The 20,328-nt window shown below is 43.5% G+C and overlaps 1 protein-coding gene across 1 annotated transcript in view; it reads left to right on the top strand.

Annotated features, from left to right (window-relative positions):
• RBM45 (RNA binding motif protein 45) overlaps nucleotides 1–16,493 on the top strand; it is a 123,216-nt gene extending 106,723 nt beyond the window's left edge. Inside the window, exon 10 of the mRNA XM_029605883.1 lies at nucleotides 16,186–16,493. The gene's annotated coding sequence lies outside the window, so the exon portion shown is untranslated. The remainder of the gene's footprint in view (nucleotides 1–16,185) is intronic.
• The last annotated feature ends 3,835 nt before the right edge of the window (nucleotides 16,494–20,328 follow it).

A 20,328-nucleotide genomic window follows, 5' to 3' on the forward strand; every position in this document is an offset into this window, starting at 1 on the left:
TCCAGTTCAGAATCCTCCTCCATCCTTACTGGCAGCATATGAGAGGAGGAGACAGTGGCAGTGGAGAGGAGCACACACCTCTCTACCTTGTGCTCCTAGTATCTCTTTCACTTCTGGGACCCACAGAATAAAGAGAATAACATCACTTACAGCCCCACCAAACCCAGAAAAGCAAGAATTGGCAATATCTTGCTCTGATCTGGGTGAAGAAGAAGGGAACGGCCTCCTACTGGGCCAGGAAGAGAAGAAGAAAGAGAGAGCTCTTGTCGGGCCCAATAAAGAAGTTGGCTGACTCCCGCCTGGCTGATGAGGAGAGAGCAGGCTCCTCCTATCCTAATACACCTGTTGAGAACCGCTGAATTGGAGGACACAAACATTAATTTCAGCACATTCATGCCCCACCAGAAATGTGCTGCAAGATTTACCCAGTTGCACACTCGGGGTGACTGATGGCCCACTTGCAGATTTGATATATACCGGTATATATATATTTTTAACTGCCGCTCTGAAAGGGTTGCGAGATTCCTACATGGCTTTGAAGTGAGTTTCTTGTTGGTCACATGATCATCTCTGACGAATCACATGACTCCAGATTCACATTCCATTGGATCCTTTTTTTTTAAAGAAGTGAATCTGTCAGACACAAGTCTTGGGATGTCGTCTTGCTTTCGTTCTCCCTACCACTGTTACACAACAAAATGTTTGTCATCCTTTTGGGCTTTATTGTTTTGAAGTTATGAAAGTTTATGTATTATTTAGTAATTGGTATACGGCTATAGCACCTTCTCATCTTGACTCATAAGAAAAATTCATAAATACTCATGAGTCTTACTGAATATAAAATAATCCTGAGGCATAAGGACAGCAGAACCTTCAGCTGGCTTGTCATTTATTTAGCCTATGGATTTACTTACTGATTCAACAGTATCTTACACAGGTTATCCATTTCACAGATTTTAAATTTTGTGTGCGTATTAAAAAAAGAAAAAGCTTCAGCTCTCAAGCTGTTTCATCAGCCCAAGTGTTTCTTGCAAGTTGGAGAAAAAGGCCTTCTGATTCTTCTGTCACAAGGAGTGGGTAAGCAGGAAAACTGTCCTGAGTGCCAGACCATAGGGGGAGCCACACTGCCCTTTTAAGTCAGTCTCTTGAATCTTCGAACTTGTGAGCCAAAAAGAGAAGGGGGCACCAAAAGCAACCCTTGTCCTCCAGATTTCCCTTCCCTGTTACTCAGGCTTCCTTACCATGTCCTCTTGCTTCTCCTCTTTCCTTTGGGCTCTCCAGGCCTCTCCAAGAAAATAAAAAGTCTGTAGCAGCCTCTGGGTCAGCCACGGCTGAATTTAAGGAAGTGATTCCAGCAGCTAGAATTTGCAGTACCCTTATGCCTATCTTTGGCGGCGTCCCTATGCCTATACCCCAACTCTTATTGACCAGTGCCGTGACTTCTGCTGTCCTGGCACTGGCTTGTCAGCCCCTGCATCTTTAAGGGAGCAGTTTATATAGTGCTGAATCTGATCCATCCCTACAAAAGCACAGGGACTCAAAGGGATAGCTTGGAGGAGTGTTGCACATCCGTGTGGGAGAGTGTGCTAGAGAAGAGTCCAGCTTTTGGGAGGAGGACCTCCTGCTCCCCAAGCCATGAACCTGGCAGGCATCCAGCAACGCCTTCTCAATACTGTCTTCTCCCACTGCAGTGTGCCATGCTGTTCATGGCCCTCCTCAGTCCTCCGCATGCAGCAGGCTATCTAATCCCAGCACATGTCTTTGTCACACAATGTTCTTGGATTTCTGCTGAAGATATAGACGCTTGTTCCTGTGGTAACAAGTGGGCAGTATTTCATGGTTGTTTCTGTTTTCAAAGTATGCAGTTTCTTGATAATTAAGAAATATATTTAAACTTTCTTTTTTGCGTGGTGGGGGGGACTCTTCAAATTATCAGGACTGCATTCATCAGCAGAAATGAGAATTTCGCACTGAAAAAGTACACTTGGCCAATCAAATTTATTTTTTTCCAGCATGCAAAACTCTCAGGACATTTTATGTTGAATAGTTAATTAATATTCTCTTTCAGCCAATAAAACAGTTTAAAAACAGATTTGTTGTCTCTGGTTTCATTTCTGCCCTGCTATTCTTTTCTTGTTCTTTCTTTTGCTTTTATCTTTTTCTTGTCTTTTAGCCTCCTTTTTCTTTACTATATATCAGTTCTAATTTCCTTCAGCTCTAGTTTCATTCTTTTTTGTCACTTCTTCCTACCTTTCTCCATCTTTGTCCTCTACTTTCACTAGTTTTCTTCTGTGCTTCTCAGCTCTTTCCTGCTGTGTTCACGCTTCTCTCCTCTTGTGCTCAAGTCATGCTGTTTCCTGCACTTTTTCCCTGTTCTCAGTTAATGCTATCAACTAGCAGACTGTAGGTGTATGGAGCAAATGGATGCTTGGTGTGCAGACTGTGATGCTGAAGGAACTTCTCATGGTCATCAAGTCATGACTTAATCTTGATAAAGGCCTCTTCTCAGCTTACACCCCTGTTCTTCCCCTCTCCTCCTCTCCAGCTGGAGAGACAGTGATCTCAACGTGAACTTTAAATGTGATGGTTAGATAGAAGCAACTTAAATCCAGTTTGATAAAAGAAGATTGTTTCCATAAACTTGCAGGTAACTTCGGGATCTGCTGCTGTAGGGATGCAGCGTTTCCAGAAACAAATACCAAAGATCAGGCATCTAACCTTGCTTTAACAGGCTGTCCATTTGTCTGGAAAAGGAGGGACCATGGTGGTATATAAACCTTGTTGCTGCTGGGGGAGATAAGGACCTTAGCTGAGCTAGTCACAGAGCTGATGCCACTGGCTAATCATAGATAATACATTTTAGCAGTTTCTGCGTGCCCCGTAGCTGGTTCATTTTGGCTGTCTGTTAAGGCAAAAAGCCACTTAATTTATCCATTAAGTTTAGGCCTTGTGCCTTAGGAAAGCTGAAGGTTTTTGTTTGGTTTGTTTTTAAGATGCAGGGCACGCAGGTCTTTTTGCAGCCATTATAGTAATACTTTCCAGCTCTTCGTTCTAGCAGTGATATGATGCACCTGAGCTATAGAGCAGCTCCGAGTGCTTCATGTTGGTAGAAAGGGCAGGCGGATGACTCCAAAGGGTATTCCTACCACCGCCACTCCACCATTTAAATCTGGGTTCTGTTTGTCATGCACACAATTTGGGCTCTCATTAAGAAAACAGAATTTTGTTTTCTGGGGGGGGGGGGGGTGCTTGCATTTTCTTGGGTTTGTACAATTAATAATACTCTCCATTTTTTTCATTTAGGTATGAGGGCTGTGTGTGGGGTTTTTTTTTTTTTTTTTTTTTAAATACATGAATAGGTATCTCAAATTGTGTGACAATGGGAAATTTACCTGTCTTTCTATAGGATTAATCATTTGTTCATTGTCAAGCTGAAATTCGCTTCAAATTCTTTGGTTTGAACACAGTATGCAAATTTTTGATTAAAAAATGATTGTCTCAAGCAAGTTTTATTTTTAATGAATACTGGCAAAGTGGATTACTGTCTGTGTTGTAATGCCTTACGTCCAATAAAAGTTCTAGTGTTTCCAGGCGATATTAGGTATTTTAAAACGATGCTCTGTTAGTTAGGTTGCACACAGTACCCATTGATGCAGGGGTTGTTATGGTAAGTACTTTTTTTTTCAATTTGTTAAATATCTTATTAAAATAGTTTCAAAAGTTAGCCGGAATGAGATGGGTTGCCTGCTGTACAGAGCCTTGAGTACATGGAATAGAGTTGTAGATGGGCCTGTGCGTTCCCTCAGTTTTTTCTAATTTCTTCTCTCCCCCTCTCTGGTTTGTGCAACAGAAAGGGCAATGTTGGGATAGATATTAGGAAAAGAGTTATAAAGCAGCAATGCTGTTTGAGTTTTTCATTTAAATACTTTAGAGTTTTTTGTGGGTCCCACAAGTATTTGAGATATAATGAAAGAGTCTGCACTTGAATCTCATCGATACCTTTGAATGTGAGTAACATAAGATACTGCTTTTGATGAAAATGTTTTATAATGCCTTTTAACTTCTTTTGTTTGTGGCCTGGCAGTTTCTTCCTACTCTTGGACCTTCTGACTTATTTGGTTCTAGCCTCTCTTGGTTGTGTGCCATTAGCCTTCATTTGCAGCTACCCAGGGTTTTTTCTCCTATCCATCCCATTTCCCCAGCTTGGTCCAGACTGATAGCAATGCTCTTTCCATAACTCGTCTAATGTGGACCCCGAAATCTGGCCAGTAAGTGAGTGATGGCTGAGACTTCTTCCCCCAGGACATTTCCACTGCTGCCTCCCCAGTATCCCCAGTGCTGCCCAACCCAGGAAGCAAAACTTGGCCCAGAAATCAAACCTAGGTCTTCTGTAGAGCAGCATGGGGCACTGCTACCAGGCCAGCCCCTCACCATTTCTAAACTATAACTAAACCAAAATAACCAAAGGGGTAGCTTGGACATTTTAATAAAATCAGCTCCCCATTTATTCCAATGTAAACAAAAAAATCTAAGGTATCTGGACAGATATAGTGCAAGGAGTTGCGGTAGGCTAGGAAGGGCCATCGTACTGACTGAGAGCCCTTTCATGGAGTGTGTCTTCTCTTTTAAACTAAATTTGTCAATTTTATTTAAAAAATGTTTATGGCACAGTACCTAACTGAAATGTACAGATCTATCAGGATTCAGAATGCCAGTGGACCAAAAATAAGAGTGTAACAGGGCAGAAGAGGCTGGCTTCATGTGATATGCCTCTTTGAGTCTTTAACCCTGATGACTGACTAGCTACAGATTGTCAGTGTCTGAGACTAAGCACAGAGGAATTGCTTGTACCTATTAAATGGACAGTAGGTATATTTGAGGGGGGGGGAGCTCTTTTCTAAATATAGATTACATTCTGTCAACACAATGTAGACATTCATAGCAAGGCTTATGTGTCTCTCTCCATCGAATGCATTTAAAGGTTAAACATTGAAGGGCAAATCACTGTCTCCTTGGTAAAAAGAATGATTATAATATGTTGTAAGTTGATGGCTATAAGTTAAAACCTTTAATAAAAATTAAATTACAAAAAAAGCAATGATTATAATAAATGCAACATAAGGAAAAGCAGTATTCTTATAGTCACATTGATTATTCAGGGCCACTTACGAGAATGAGCAAAAAAGAGAGAAACTGTATTTTATAAGAATATATCTTTGGTGGTTACTCTGAAAGCAATCAGTTGAGTTCTGGTCTCTTACTAGGCTCCCCTTTTCAAGTGAGTATGGCAGCTCTGATAGTCTTGCTGAGAGTAGGGCATTGTCTCCCTCTCCTGGGAGGTGAGGGCTTGACGTCGGGGTTAGATCAGTTCAGGGTCTTTTCCATCTGTTCCGCAGTCCTTCCTGTTTGGCTTACTTTTATAGGGTGTCAGATGGATCTTTTAATGGCACATGCATAGTTGTTTCTTTTTTTGTCTGTTTCAACTGAGCTAACTCCGGAAGGAGAAAGGGGGCAAGGGGTTGCATGTCTTTCCTTTCACTAACGTAAAATGTAGTTCCTTATTCTCTAATAAAGACAGTCTTTCTATTAGAAGCAGTTATCTATGAGAGTTCAAAGAATTTCCTTATCTCTGGTGTGCAGGAAGCTATGCAGAGGGTCACAATAAGAAGGCACATATATCTACATAAGTATGTCACCCTAATATGCTAAAAGCAGCTTTCTATCACATTTGCATCTTTACTTGTTAGTGAGACTTCCCTTCTAAACAAGTCAGCCTCGTTTAACTTCCTTTCTGAGCACAGCAATATTCAGCAAGCAAAATAATCTCACATAACTTTTTCTCTGAATACATTTGGCACTTCTATAGTCATTTATACTTAAGTAATGCACTCAGTTTCTCTGATGTGTATTTAAGCAAAAGCAGTCTTTTTTTTTTTTTTTTTAATGCAACAATAATTATTTCTTTTAAGCATACTAGATTGATATATATCACTTGACACGCAGGGTGCTGGCTACTAACCCTGTGTGTCGCATCTAGGTGTCTTGCAATCCACTATCCCTAAATATTTTAATATAGTAACCAAGCTTCAGCGGGCTCGCTGCTGCCCTATTCCTAAGTGCTGGTCAGTTTCAATCCAGGCAAAAGGGAGATAGAGGTCAATGTTTTTCATAATTTTTATTGGATTTGTAAAATGGATTGTAGTAAAAGTATATTGCTACAAAAGGCCTTTCATATTTAAAGTGAACTATAGAAATGAATGCAAGACAAGTGCCAGGTTTTGTGGTTCAGATCAGAGAAAACATTTTGTGGAGGTAGAGGTGCAAGAGAGTAGCTGAAACAGGTTCATGAGACCATGACCTTACAGATTTGGCGGCCTCTTCCAGGGAGGTTTCAAGCATACTGGAGGGTGAATCGAGCTCGAACTGCTATGCCATCAGTTCTTTTAAAATGTCATAAGTTTCATTTCCTAGCATGTAGACAGATGATCTCAGGATCAGTGGGTTTGTGCTCCCCTACCAGCAGATGGAGACGGAGCAAGCTGATGTCACAATATATATATCCCTGCCAGTATTCTCAGACTCCAGAAGATGGTGGACATGCATCTCCCTCTGGGGATTGCTTTGAGCTTTTTGAAAGGAGAAATTTGAAATTCTAAATTCAGGAAAAGAAAGCCCGCTCTCCTGCGGTAATACCTAAAGGTTCCTCCCCCAGTTGAGAATTCTTGAGGCAATTTCCATGGTCCCTGAGAGGTGTGCCTTGGTCTGGTAACCAGGTTTCCTGGTGTGGACTTAGCTGCTAGTTCAGCTGAAAGGCAGCAGGTCCAGGAGGCCGAACGCAGCAGTGACAGCAGATGCTCTCTCCCCCTACAGCCGGAGACCATCTCTGTACTCAGCCAGTAAGCTCTAAGCTCAGGTAAGGTTTTAAAAAAAAAAAAAAAAAAAGAGAGAACGTTTTACCTGAATCAGAGACAGAAGGGTTTCAGGACTTCCTCCGTTCTTGGTGCGCCATGTCAATGTTCATTCCCACTCCCGTTGGGGTTGGGGAAATGGGCAGTCTGGCAGGTTGAGCGGCCCCCAGTGGGCTAGGCCTCGCACTTAGGCGTTTTTCTTGCACACTGCATGGTAGGCTGCGGCGTCCGATTTCGTGCGCTCTTGTGTGTGTTCTGCTGCCCTCTATAGGTCATCAGTGTGCACAATGTGTCAGCTCTGCACGTGCGTTGTACGCTCTGATTTTGGGCGCGCTTTTTATGCACACAAACATTTTTAAGCACTTAACTTGCCGCACAGGTTGTGTGTGCGCCTTCCTGCACTTTCTTCTAGGCACTCATTTTTTGGGCTCATTACATTTTTGAATACGAGCCATTATGCACATTTACTGTAGCGATGGCGCTGGTAAGCAAGAAGCCTAAGCATCTTCCTATTTGTGTTGCTTGTCATATTAGAGCTTCTCAACCTGACCTGGCTTCTAACCTGTGTCAGCGCTGCTCAAACACTCAGGAAGACTGGTCTTCCTCGGATTTTGCTAAGCCTGGCTCTTCCCATTCTGTTGATGGGTTGGTCACGGCCTTGATTGGGGGGGGGGGGGACACGCCAGATTTTGGCTCTCCCATGACTGGGTCCTCCACTGGTGAGGGCATTTCTGTAGCACCAGCTCCAGTTCCTTCTAGGCTTGGTCTGGACCTGGCTGCTTTTTCTTGGGTGGAATTTTTTTCCAGGCTTACAAGCTTTTCTTCAAGTGCAGTCCTCCACGTCCCCCATTTCTGTTCGGTCGGATCCTCAGCCGGTGGCTCCTCCCTCTTCAAGACCTATGTTTAAGCGCCGGGACTTGCCTCTGCTCCCTGTGAGTGTTCCTGACAGGAATCCGGATGGCACTGATGAGGTTGATCCTGATTCCCTGGAAGATGGGGGAAATTCCTCCAGGGCTGGAACTGTATCAAACCATGTTGCAGTTCTTTCGTAGAGATGAACTACAAGCCCTGATTTCCCAGACCTTGAATAGCTGGTTCCTGGTTCGGAAGTTATGTCAGAGCCAAGGAAGAATCCCATTTTGGTTTTCTTATGTAAAGCTTCTTGTTTTTTCCCGGTGATGGATGCCGTCCAGGAATTGATTGATCTGGAATGGGAAGCCCCCAAGGCACATTTTAAAGGGGGTCAGACATTGGAAGGCCTGTACCCCCTGGATCCGGGTGTGAGAGAGCGTTTGCATGTTACCAAAGTGGATCCTCTAGTATGTGCCGTGTCTAAGTAAACGACTATCCCTCGTAGAGGGAGGAGCAGCATTGAAGAATGTACATGATAAAAGGATTGAGGCTATTCTTAAGCAAGCCTTTGAGGCAGTGGTGATGAATTTACAGATTGCCTCCTGTTGTGCCCTAGTGGTGAGATCTTGTCTGCTTCTCTCTCAAGAGGTTGATGAATCTGGAGGGAATTCCAGAGCGGTTATGGAGCCTGCTGTCAACATTTTAGCAGATGCAGGCTGTGATTTGGTCCAGACCTCAGCCTGAGGAGTGGCTTTGGTGATAGCGGAGAGGCATCAACTCTGGTTGCAAAATTGGTTAGCTGACACAGCTTCCAAAGCCAATCCTACCAAGCTGCCCTTTAAAGGCTTGCTCCTATTTGGAAGCGAGTTGGAGAAACTGACCAATAAGTGGGACAAGTCTCTGATATTTCGGTTGCCGAAGGATAAGAAACAGTTACAGCGTCCCTTTGGTATGATGGGTTGTTTCTGGGATTCAAGGCGTTTTCGTCCCTACAGAGGGATGACCTTTTAGCGGACTTGGCCTTTCGGTAGGTCTTAGTCCTTTTGCCCCTGGCATCCCAGGAGAGGAGCGGGCTCGGGTGGTGGACCTTCCCGAGCTTCCCAATGAAGGTTTGCCGACTCACCTTCCAGAACAGGAAATAGGGGGACCTCTCTCTCTCTCTCTCTTTTATTGGATGTGGGTTGAGATCACATTGGACCAGTGGGTCCTAAAGTTGATAGGCAATGGGTATGCACTGGAATTTCACAGTATTCCTTGGGACATGTTCATGGAGTCCCCTTCCCACTCCTCACAGATGAAGCAGACAGTGGAGTTCACGCATCAAAGACTCCTCAGACTTAGGGCTGTGGTTCCAGTGCCCATGTCTCAAGAAAGTTTGGGGCAATATTCCATTTATTTTGTTGTGCCCAAGAAGGAGGGTTCCTTTCGTCCCATCTTGGATCTCAAGAGGGTCAACCATCACTTGAAGGTGACTCATTTTCAAATGGAAACCTTACGCTTGGTAATAAGGGCTGTGCAGTTGGGGGAATTTCTGATCTCCTTGGACCTTTCAGAGACTTATCTTCATATTCCTATCCGATTGGAACACCAATGCTTTCTACGCTGTGTTGGGGCACCATTATCAGTTTCGGATGCTGCCTTTTGGTCTAGCCACCGCTCCCAGAACATTTTCAAGGATTATGGTGGTGGTAGCAATGGCCTTACGAAAAGAAGGAATCTTAGTGCACCCGTATTTAGATGATTGGTTGATTCAAACCAAGTCTCAGGAAGAGAGCTGCCTGGTGACACAAAAGGTGATCTACTTATTGCAGGAGCTCAGTTGGATGGTGAACCTGACCAAGAACAATCTTCAACCATCCCAGTTGTTGGAGTATTTGGGGGTCCGGTTCAACACTGGACAGGATAGAGTTTTCCTACCGGAAGTTTGGATCCAGAGATTGATGTCTCAAGTGCATCAGTTAATGAACACCATTTGTCCTACAGGTACTTGGCTTGATGGCAGCTACCCTGGAAATGGTGCCGAGGGCAGGGGCGCATATGCATTCTCTTCAGTGCTCTCTGCTATCTCATTGGAACCCTTAGTCTCAGGATTATATGGTTCGGCTCCATTTGCCGTTCTAAATTTGCTCCTGTCTCCAATGGTGGTTGCAGGAGGATCATCTGAGAAAGGGAGTTCCCTTGTCCTCTCTGGCCTGGTTTGGTACTCATGAAAGATGTGTCTCTCCACAGTTGGGGGTGCTGGAATGCCAAAGGATCCCACTGGAACATCAGCTGCCTGGAGGCCTGGGCGGCATGGCTAGCATGCTTGCAATTCAGCCACAGGCTGCGGAATTAAGTGATTCATGCAATGTACAGGGTGATGGTGGCCTACATCAATCGCCAGGGAGAAACCAAGAACCAGCAAGTGTTCCAGGAAATAGATCAGCTGATGGAATGTGCAGAAGGTCATCTGCAGATAATCTCAGTCTCTCACATTGCAGGAAAAGACAATATAAGAGCGCACTTCCTCAGCAGGGAGAGCCTGGTCCTAGGAGAGTCGGTGTTGTCAGCCGAAGCATTTCACCTGATTGTGGTTCGCTGGGGCCTTCCGTTTCTTGACCTGCTGGCAACTTCTCAAAATGCAAAGGTTCCTCGCTTGTACAGTCACAGGAGAGTTCCGTGGTCCCTGGCCATAGAAGTGCTCATACAGGTCTGGCTGGAAGACAGATTGCTTTATGCCTTTCCTCTGTGGCCCTTGCTGGGCAGGATAATTCGCAAGATTGAAGCCACGGGGGCGGGGACTAGTACTCCTGGTGGCACCGGACTGGCCCAGGCGTCTATGGTATGCAGATTTGCGATGACTCCTGGTGGATGTCCCCCTTCATCTTCCGCCGCACATGGATCTACTTCAGCAAGGATCGGTTCTTCACGAGGATCTGACTCTATTCTGTCTTATGGCTTGGCCCTTGAAAGGTCTCACCTGTTAAAGCATGGTTAATCCTCTGCAGTGATTGCCACTTTACTCCGTGCTCACAAGTTCTCCAATTCCTTGGCTTATGTGTGGCTTTGGAGAATTTTTGAAGACTAGTGGGAGGAGCAGGGTGTTCTTCCTCGTTAAGTTAAGATCCCTCTCATTCTGGATTTTTTGCAGGATGGATTGAATAAAGGCTTGGCCCTTAATTCCTTGAAGGTGCAGGGCTCTTGCCTGTTTCAGAGGCCTGGTGAATTGTGTTTCCTTGTAGTCTCATCCTGATGTGGCCTGTTTTTTGAAGGGAGTGAAGCACCATAGGCCTCCCTTGAGGTTACCAGTTCCATTGTGGAATCTTAATTTTGTGCTGGGCTTTTTGGCAGGCTGTATGTTCCGACCACTGCATAGCCTTTCCTTACGCTTGTTGACTTTTGAAGACTGTTCCTGGTGGATATGTTCTGCGCATTGGATTTCTGAGCTGCAGGCCTTGTCTTGCTGGGAGCTGTTCCTTCGGGTGACTCTGGGGGTGTCACAGCTGCTTATTGTTCCATCCTTCTTGCCCAAGCTAGTCTCGATCTTTCATTTAAATCAGTCCATCTCCTTACCATTCCTGGATAAGGTCAGGGATGCAGAGGAGTTTCGCCTTTTGCGCTCCTTGGATGTTGAGCGTCTTATGCAGTATCTGGAGGTCTCTGAGTCTTTTCGAATGATGGATCGCCTGTTTATTCTCTATGGCAGGAGTAAGCAGGGAACTCCAGCTTCGCGGGCTACCATAGCTCATTGGATTAAGGAGGTGGTCACGGCTCCGTGTATATATGCTGGAAAGCAGTTGCCTATTCAGGTTAGGGCTTATTCCACTAGGGTTCAGGCAGTGTCATGGGCGGAAGTTAGTCTGTTGTCTCCTGTTGATAACTGCCAAACTGCGATGTGGTCCTCCTTACACACTTTTTCCAGGTTTTATTGTCTGGAAGTGCAGGCCTGGGAAGATGCAGCCTTTCCATGTGTGGTGTTGACTGGACAACAAGCAGCCTCCCACCCTGTTGGGAAGGAGCTTTGGTACATCCCACTGGTCCTGAGTCCATCTGTCTACACGCTAGGAAATATAGAAATGACTTACCTGATAATTTCATTTTCCTTAGTGTGTGGACAGATGGACTCAGCTCTCCACCCTCGGCTGCCGCATGAGTGTGTCAGTAGTCGTCCTGAGGGACTCTGCATCCCAAGGGATTACTGTTAAGTGTTCATCCAGTCCCTAGCTTGAGGTACCTAGAATATTATGTGAGTTCAGTGTTTATGGTTGGTTGAGTATAGTTCTCTTTTTAATCAAGTTTTTAATCAAGTTTTTTGCTAGTCTGTTCACAGTTGCTTTTGAAGAGAATACTGGCAGGCTGGGGTCAGCTTGCTCTGTCTCCATCTGCTGGCAGGGGAGCATAAACCCACTGGTCCTGAGTCCATCTGTCAACACAAAGAACAAAATTATCAGGTAAGTAATTTCTCCATTTAGCGCAGCTGACAGCTCTGTATAGGAACTGAAGCAGTAATCCTACATTACTGCCAAAGGAAAGATTTGTTGAAGGATGATGTGTAGGAGAAAAGTGACATGCCGCCTTTGGGACAAGATGCTGTCATCTTGCTGCATACGTACCTGTAATCCCTGGGTCTGTACTACCTGTCACTGTGCATACTTGTGTTTTACAACTTCAGAAAACCTAATCCAAATACTCAGCCTGTGTTTCAATTGAAAATCTTTGATGCCTTTGAAATTATTTGCACTCCTCTGCTGCAGCTTCCCTCACTCAAGCTGCCACATCAACAAGAAAGCCACCAGCTTCCTCAGTCAGTGGCTGGATCTTGGCAGCTATTTGGTAAAAACTGCCATTGCACTCTGTGGGAACCAATCATTGAGCAAGATGTAATTTGTGACTTTTGTCAATACTCGTATAGATGTTTTAGTTCTGCCAAAATCTGTTGGTTTATGTGCTTAACAAATTACAGTCCCAGTGTTTTTCTGCCATTTTTTAAATTCTGAATTAAAATAAGTTTAAAATATTTGAAAATCTCCTGTCACATAGCGACTCTCCCCAGTATGAAGGAAATGAATGTGGTGTTGCTATACTGACTGTTTCATAACCTCCTACTGTTGTGAATCTTGGGGAAAGATGAACTTTAAAAACAGGGGATCCAAGATGGCGTCCTAGCATTGCACGGAGGTGCTTGCTGTTTTCCTGTTCTCTTACCTTTTTTGCTATATGCCTCATTCTGGCTATAAATAGAGGGCCAAGGAGAGGGGATGTCTGTTGCCCTCCCCCCGAGAGCCCCGTTGTCGGCCTGATGGATGCACACATGCAGCAAGGGGCTTATGATCCGGGTGGTGAATCATTGGAAGCCATCAGAGAGGAAGATTGTACTTGACTCCATCCCAGATTCTATAACATATTTGTCCCTGGTTGAAAGGACAGTCCCTGTTAATCAGACTGTGGTGAGAACTCTTACCTTGTGATGGGACCTGGCACGTGGCGATGTCACCAAGCCCATCAAGATTCTTCCTGAGACCTTGGCATCTTTAGTGATCACCTCAGTGCCAGACAATGGTCTCGCTGGTGTTTCAGAGAATCTCAGCGGCAATGTGAAGGTGATGCCCCTCATATGAATACTGCTTCTAATGATGACTTTTCATTTAAACCTTCTGCAATGGTAAGACCTGCCGTTTTCACTCGAGTCTGGGAAGCTGTATTGACCCTTAAAGCTAACATTGCACATTTAAATCCTCTGATGAACAGAGCCAAAGACCTAGATGTTTGTGGTATGGTATTAGAATCGGATAACATTAACACCGGACAAACTTGTGAGGTTTTGAAACAGGATATGGAAAGTTCTTCTGCCCTATAGCAAGCTTTGCTGAAGAATAACCAGCTTTTGTCCAGTGAATAGAATATTTGCTGAATCAAAACCAAGGGAGGAATCTTCATTTTATCAATTTTCCTAAAGTCCCTCTTATTTCCACTAAGGATATGTGGAAGGAGATACCTCTTTGAGATATTAAAAGTACCTGAACAAGCTGTATCGCCTATTTCTAGGATTTTACTACTTGCTTCCTTTCAAGAAAGGTTTAACAGATGATCAGAATATACAGCCTCTTTTACCTGTGGATTCTAACAACTTGAATCTTATTGAAGTGCTTGAAAGTTCTGATAGTGAGCTGGCTCAACGAGCTACTTTGTCTCTTTGGACTGAAATCTGATAGAGACTCTATATTAAAGCTGTTTTTTCGGCACCGAAATGATACTTTTCTTCATTTGAAGATAAGTGTTTCTGGACTTGGTGAGACAAACTCAGAAGAGGAAGCAATTTCTCCTACTGAGGCCCAGAGTATTGTAGCTGGATGCTTGTTTCCTGCTAAAATATCTGTGTAAATGTCTCGTCAAATATTGTGAAGTTTCATATTTTTTTTTTTTCATCCTTCTCATCTTTCACATTTTCTCAGTGATAAATTTTCTCCTGTAGAAGAATCTTCTCTTTTAAATCTCAGCTGAGTTCTTGTTGGTCAAAAATTATGTTCTTTATTATGATTTAATAGCTTCTCTTGTTAATTTTAGTAGTTACAACCTAGGAAACATAGTACTATCTGGACCCCATATGATTGAGAACTAGGATTTTATATGGCATTATTTGTTGTTAATCATTTTTGCTTATTGTATTGCAAATGTCATTTGTTTTCAGTTTCAAGTGAATTCTTAGACACTATATTAAATTAATTAAATAATTAAAACAAAACAAAACAAAAAAAAAACCCCAGGGGTATGGTCTTAACATTTCATTTACAAACAAGCCCATAAGCAGTGAAATGCATTAGGGCAATTAGAAAAGAAGAGTTTAAAAACACCAAACGGGAAACTCTGGCACCAAGAAACAGGTGAGTTGATATTTGAGGATCTAGTTAGCTTTAAAGAATTAATCCCATTTTTCTTTTTAAGCGGTTAATGTTTTATATCGAAACTGGGTAAGTATTGCAACCAACCCAAACAAGTGTACTTTCTATATACTTCAGCTAGCACACTGGTACAGTTTACTTGTTTTTACTGTATTGTAAGATTGTTCTAATGGTCTATGTTTACTGCAGCATTTTAAGGCCTATTAGGATGTACCTGAAAATAAAACAATGATATTTGTCTACTTTCCTGGAAAATAGAGATTGTTCCTGCTGTTTTTAGTTCTCACCTCTTCCTGCTATTGTTAATGACAACACAATAGGCAGTGACTCTCCTATACTTTCAGCTCCAGCCAAATGGACTGCTCCATTTTTTTATTTAACACTGTAATTTGTTTAATGTATGTATGTCTCTTTATTAATACTTTCAGTACTGTCCCCCTTGTCTGTGAGATCATACAGGTGCTCTCAAAGGCTTGGGTGAGTTTTGTGGTATTTTAAACTGTACAAATTGTGATTAAATATTGAGAACTGGAATTTTGGAGCCAACAGAGTCTCTATAAATCTGCAGCATGCCTTCCAGTCCCTCAGCCCATAACCTTAGGATTATTGACACCTTCTCTACACATGTCTTAATGCTAAAAAGTGTTGTTTTTTTCTTTATAACAACAAACCATTTCCAGAACTCTTATCAACACTCTAGCCACCTCCTGCTTAGACTACTGCAATCTGTTCCTTATAGGTCTCCCAGCAAACTATCTTTCACCACTACAATCTATCCAAAGTTCAACTACATGGCTTATCTTTCCCCAAAATTGCTATTTCTCAAGTCATTGGCCCTTATCCAGTTCCACATACAGTTCAATCTCTTTTTACTCATGAGCCTTCACTTTGTAGCTCCTCACTATCTCTCCTCTCTTATTTCTCCCTGTGCCGCATCTTATGAAATCCGCTCATCTGGCAAGACACTCTTATTTATGCCCTTCTCTACTACAAACTCCTGACTCTATGCTTTCCACCTGGCTGCACCATATGCTTGGAATAGATTTTAAGAAGGTGCATCATGCACTGTTCTGAGTCTACTTTTAAATCTTAACTCCTGATAATCCCGCTCACATCTTTATTGATTTTTACCATTTTCTTAATAAAATTCCCAATTTTACCCTGTATGCTTGTCCTGATTAGAGCTTTTATATGGCGCTGTGTTTGTTGAATAGCGCTATAACAGTGATAGTAATATTGTAGTTTAGAAAGACTGGGAATGTGATTTTTATCCAGGTCTGATTCTTGAGATTCCTCTAGCCCTATTCTTGGCTAAAAGTTTAGAAGCCTGCTTCCATGGCTTCTTTCTTCAGTTTCCATGGGGAATGAACAGAGTTGAAAAATAGTTCATTTATGTATTCGTGAAAACATATCCTCATTGAGGTTTGCACTCCGCTAATGCAAGAGCAAAGCAGTGAAAATGGCCACCTGCATATTTTTAATCAAAGGTTTAGTACATTCACCTTCCAGATGATTATTTTTATACTTGTGTTGTGTTCTTTCTACAGAACAGAGACTAAATAATGACATGACCCTCAGCTGACTGACTGAAAACGTGACAGGACACAGTCCCCTGAGGACAGTGACGGCTTTTTGTAAATGTTGCTAGAAAAGTATATTTGTTCAGAATCTTGTCATCTTGAAGCATAAAGGAAACAAAATGGCTCCTAGTTTTGAGAGAAAAGAAAAGCTAAGACATGTAATGTCTGTATTCCAAGCAGCGTGGATTAACCTTTTTTATTGTACAAGTTATTGCTGTGCTTTAATTCCAATTTGTATTCTGTATCCAAGAAATAAACAGCCTTCCTTATGTAAATATTCTTGTAATTTGTGTTTTGAAGTTTGTCTCTGTATGTTCCCTTTCTTGTTTGAGAGAGAGGGCACTGGGTGAGTAAAAGAGAACTAGCAGCATGCAACCTTTCTTTGCTCTCTCTCATAGTAACAGAGTAATGACGGCAGAAAAGGACCAGATGGCCTATCCAGTCTGCCCAGCCAGTTTTTTATGATAGAATCTGCCACTCCATGCATGATACCCCTATGTTTCTCTCAAGGGTGGTAACTGCCACTCTGTGCAGTTATCCCCATAATCTTATGGTAGAATAGTAATATTTACAATCAATGAAAACCAAGCAACTGTCAAACCCATAAATTACTGCTAGCAACAGTTTTACTGGGTGAGGAGCAGTCTTGATAATTCAGATGGGCGCAGGTTAGGAAAGTGGGCGCTCAATCATGAATGCCCGTTTTTCCTGTGTGGATATTGCATTGGTCTGTTTGAGCTCAGGCTCATGCAATCAGGGCTGCCCAACACCAGAAGAGGCCTGCAGGATGGCCAGTGAGGTTCCCATCCTGCAGCAGCTGAAGAAGGGGTTCTGGTGATACCTGAAAAGGATGCTCTGTGTGTGTGCATGTGCCTCTGGGTGTGTATGTGCAGGAGCTGGATAGACAAAGCTTTGCAGACAGACTATATTAACAAATGTTACCTGGCACTGCTCAGATTGTCTGGTTCACAACTGAGGTAAATTTTTCAAAATTAAAAGTGGAAAAGATAAATAGTCTTTTAATGTTTTAAGAGAAGATTGTGTGTGTGTGTGTGTGCATGTGCGTGCCTGCCTGCTTGAAAGATGGGGGCTTTGCAGACTGAGCATATTTTCTTTGAACAGTAACAGAGTTATGACGGCAGAAAATACCTTCCAGTGTTCACAGAGACACCTGATGGCCACAGAAAGACACGATAGTGTGATTGCCATAAGCCTTTTGTTTCTCTTCAATGTGCTGAAAGTAGCAAAAACACACACACAGGCAGACCTACACGGAGAAAAACATATCTTGTATCCAGACAGACACTCCACACCCAGATCCAGAGTTGGAGCAAAATGGGGAAACAGACATTTGACAGATGTTTCCTCATAGACTGCCAAAGACATCCAGATACAGATACTTCACAGAGAGACAGAAATCCAACACTCAGACAAGCACAAAGACATGCCACATCTAGGAAAAGAAAAAAACATTCAACAGACACAGAGAGAGACTCGGGCAGGCAGACACACCACATCACAAAAAAACAAAGCACAGCAAACCAAACAGACACACTCCAAACCCAGGGAGAAATGCACCACATCCAGCAGACACAATCAGGAGGATTGGGCATCTCCTGGTGGCCGGTCACCCTGCTCTCATAGTAATCTCAGCTCCTGCTGAGTGATTTCCGAAGAATTTGATGTGGACTGAGGGAAGTGTCTGTGCGTCCGCACAGCTTGAAGGAGGTCTTGGCGGGGCCATGACGCAGTCCAACCCATCGCGGCCTGAGGGAAGTGTGGCGTGGTCCAGGGGAGGTGTCAGCGGGGCCACGCAGCCAGAGGGAGGTCTCCGCATGGCCAGAGGGAGATCTTGGCCCAAAGAAAAGTCTACAGGCTCAGCAACAGGAAGCATCTGACAATTGCAGGGCCGCTTCCTCCCACTTAGCCCTCCGGCAGTAAATGAGCAGCACGGACTCGTCCAAGGCCCAGAAGAAAGGAGAATGCCTGAGAGTTCGTATGTGTGTATGAGAGAAAGCACCAGAATGGGTGTATGAAAGAGAGAGAGCCTGAATATGTGCATGAGAGAGCGCACCTACATGTATGTACGAGAGTACCTGCATGAGAGAGTGAGAGCCTGCATGAGTGCATGAGAGAGAATCTGCGTGTGTGTGAGCCTGCAGGTGTATGAGAATGAGAGCGCCTATGTGTATGAAGGAGAGAGAGGATAATGATTGTGTGGTCGTCTTCACCCAAATCCACAACAATCTCTGGGAAAATCAAAAGATGCCAGGTATTTAATTATTTAATGGTATAGAGAGCTGGAGATTGTTAAATTATTTTAAATGTTGGGGTGTTTCATGTGTCTGCTGTTTTGAAATATTTTATTGGTATTTGGGGAAATATTAGAACAAATTTATGTGACTTTTTAAATCATTAGGGGCCCAATATTGAAAGATGGCCGTTTAAGCAACTTGGCCAGATATAACTTATCTGGCTAAATTACACAGTATATCCAGCAAGCATGGCCTTGTCACTGAATATATGTGTATATATATTTGTTCTTAGCCATATCAGTTATAACAGTCTAATGTAGCTGGTAAGTTTATGTGGCTAAGACAAAATATTGCTACTTAGTTGCATAAGTTATGCGGCTAAGTAGCTCCACCTACTGCTTATGCAGCTAACATTTTAGCTATATAAGGGACTTATGTGACTAAACAGCAGCCATTAAATGTAAGTGCATATTCAGCAGCTGCTACTTAACCACATAAGTCCTACTTAATTGGGCTAAGGTAGTATTGAACGTGCTTTGAATATTGGGCCCCATATGTTTGTCGGCTGCTTTGATATATTCATTCTTTTCATGGTTTTAATATTATGAATGATGTCTTATATTTCTTGATTTTATTGCTTGATGTTTTGTGAGTTGTGATTGTTTCTATTTTCCCATTTCCTAGCTTGTAGCCAGATGGACTCAGAACAAATGGGTATAGTGTGCTCGTGCTAGCAGTTGGAGACGGATCTGACGTCAGCACGGGTACATATACCCCCACAGGAAGTGTAGCAAATCAGTAATTTCCGTCTCCAAAGCAGTTTGGAGAGCCTGCACGCTCACAGAGCGTGTTTTCCAATACTACTTTCTATTTTTCTACTTTCTATATTCTACTTACTAAATTCCTACAGGAACATCGAGCCCCGCACTCCTGCGGTGATACCCTCGGGTCCCTCCCCCAGTTGAGTTTCCCAGGGTGATTTCCGCGATCCCTCGGAGGTCTAGGCCTCGGTCCAGTGGCCGAATCGCGACAGGTATCTAGCCCCCGAGCGAGAAGGGCTCGGGTCGGGCTGAGAGGTGCCTCGGTCCCGGCGTGGACCTAGAGGCAGCGGGTGCATTTCCTCAAGCGCGGCGGTGAAGGTATTTCCCCTCTCCCCCCGCAGCCGGAGACCGCCCGGGTTCCAACCAGGAAGCGCCGAGGATCAGGTAAGGCGTACATCTATTACTTTTTGGTCTCCGAGGGACGAGGATCGGCGGCGTTGCCTGTATGCGGCACGCCGTGGAGGTCGCCATTTTGTCGGCCTTGTTCAGGTATTGAGCGCCCAGGATAGGCGCCTGTATTTGATTAGGCGCATATTATTGAGCGCATATTGGATATCATTGAGCGTATATTGCTGACTGCATACTAATGAGCGCATATTGGATATCATTGAGCGTATATTGCTGACCGCATACTAATGAGCGCATATTGGATATCATTGAGCGTATATTGCTGACCGCACATTATTGAGCGCATATTGTATATCATTGAGCGCACATTGCTGACCGCATATTATTGAGCGCGTATTGTACATCATTAAGCGTATATTGCTGACCGCATATTATTGAGCGCATATTATATATCATTGAGCGTATATTGCTGACCGCATATTATTGAGCGCATATGGTATTGAGCGTATATTGCTGCTGCATATTATTAAGCGCATATTGTATTGAGCGCATATTGCGCGCCTGTTGTATTAAGCGCATATTGCGCGCCTGTTGTATTAAGCGCATATTGCTGCCGCATATTCTTGAGCGCATATTGTATTAAGCGCATATTCTTCAGCGATTCGCAAGCCGCGATGGAACATCCG

Source organism: Rhinatrema bivittatum, chromosome 6 (genome assembly GCF_901001135.1).
Source record: "Rhinatrema bivittatum chromosome 6, aRhiBiv1.1, whole genome shotgun sequence".
In the NCBI taxonomy this organism is placed as follows: Eukaryota; Metazoa; Chordata; class Amphibia; order Gymnophiona; family Rhinatrematidae; genus Rhinatrema; species Rhinatrema bivittatum.